General features: G+C 44.0%; 1 non-coding gene across 1 annotated transcript; it reads right to left on the bottom strand.

Annotated features, from left to right (window-relative positions):
• Positions 1 to 478: 478 nt before the first annotated feature.
• Positions 479 to 549, bottom strand: TRNAE-UUC. Its single transcript has one exon. It is a non-coding gene; the product is annotated as a tRNA-Glu (tRNA).
• Positions 550 to 1,516: the final 967 nt, after the last annotated feature.

The raw sequence follows: 1,516 nt of genomic DNA, 5'->3' as shown, positions 1-1,516 counted from the left end.
AAGCTGCGAATCATGACTCAGTGTTTAAGGGCCAATGGCAGAGGCCCAAATCCTGAAATGTTCTGTCATTGGGTATCACGTATCGAATCAGAACACAGGGGCTCAGAATCCTCAGTCCAAACTCAAGCTCAGGCAAACACAGACCACTGAATACACAACAGTCACCAAACCACAATTTCTCCACCAGCCCCAAGAAACAGGACTCAGACAAAGGACGGAGCAGGCACACAATTTAAAGCATATATATGGACTGCTGCTGTCCATTCCGCAGTTACTCATGTTTATGATCCTTCCCTATCCCTCCTCCATGAAGAACAGTGGCTGGTATGTGTGCATTGCTGTGCTATCAGCTGTGGAACACAGAAATGTAGGAGGGTTCATTATACTGTGTCAGGCCACTGGCTCATCTAGCTCAGTATTGTCTACACGGACTGGCAGCAGTTCTCTAGGATTTCGTACAGACCTTCTTAGTCTTACTTGGAGATGCTGGGGGTTGAACCCAGGACCTTTTGCATGAAAGGCAGATGCTGTACCACTGAGCTACACTCCTTCCCCATAAATAGTCCCATTACTGTATATACTTACTGCAAAGCTGTGTATACGGTACATTACCAGTGTAAATCACAGCTAGGTTATTCCTTTTTACAATCTGAATCTAAGCGGGGGGGGGGGGGGGGAATGCATTGAAATGCAATATTTCATAAGGAATGACAGGAAAGTCCATGTGACTGGTAAGAGCCTCATTTTAGTCCTGCTGCCAACTCAGCCTACAGTCACATGGGATGGAGGTGAGTTAAAGAGAATATATAAGTATATCAATGAGCTCTGCCTGCCTAAGCTTTAGCTTTCTCACAGATCGCACCATTTCCTTGGGCTCAAATCCTGAGAGCCCTTTTTTAAAAAGAAGCAGCCTTTGATGCTTGTGTACTTTAAATCCTCAGGAAAACTACCACCAACTTTTTGCAAGTTTTCCGTTATTTTTAAATATTTAATAGAGTGCACAAAAGTGTTTGTTTTTTCAAGACTGATTCTGCAGCATGTTAACATGCACTTTATTCCTGAACATACACTTCTTTTGAGGTTTGTGGATGTGTGTGTGTGTGTGTGTGTGTGTGCATGTTTTAAACGACCTTTAAAAAGCATTTTCCTGCATTGGCTCATCAGAAATAAATGTTCCCTGGGCATTACAAAGCTTGGCCTGTGTGGTATACACAAAAATGAAAAGAACAGCAAAGAGTTCACCTTGCAAATTCTTCGTTGTTTGCAGGGGGGACTTGAACGCAACCTGTGACCAGAGAAGAGTGAGTTTGCCCTTCCATAGTGTTCTTGACAAAACTAGGCTAACTGTGCAGGCCACTCAGGATAAATGTAACAAATCAGGTGTAAGGGCCTGTGTCTCGAGGACCATCTCGACGCTCATTCTTCCACAATCTGCATTGGATGGTCATAAAATCCTACTTACTATTTGGCAGGATGTTGCTGATGGCCAAGCTCCAAGGGAGCTTGCTTCCCCTCT

The sequence above is a fragment of the Lacerta agilis genome, chromosome 2 (assembly GCF_009819535.1).
Source record: "Lacerta agilis isolate rLacAgi1 chromosome 2, rLacAgi1.pri, whole genome shotgun sequence".
Classification (NCBI taxonomy): Eukaryota; Metazoa; Chordata; class Lepidosauria; order Squamata; family Lacertidae; genus Lacerta; species Lacerta agilis.
The sequence above is the reverse complement of the archived record's forward strand: the minus strand, read 5'-3'. Positions and strand labels throughout refer to the sequence as shown.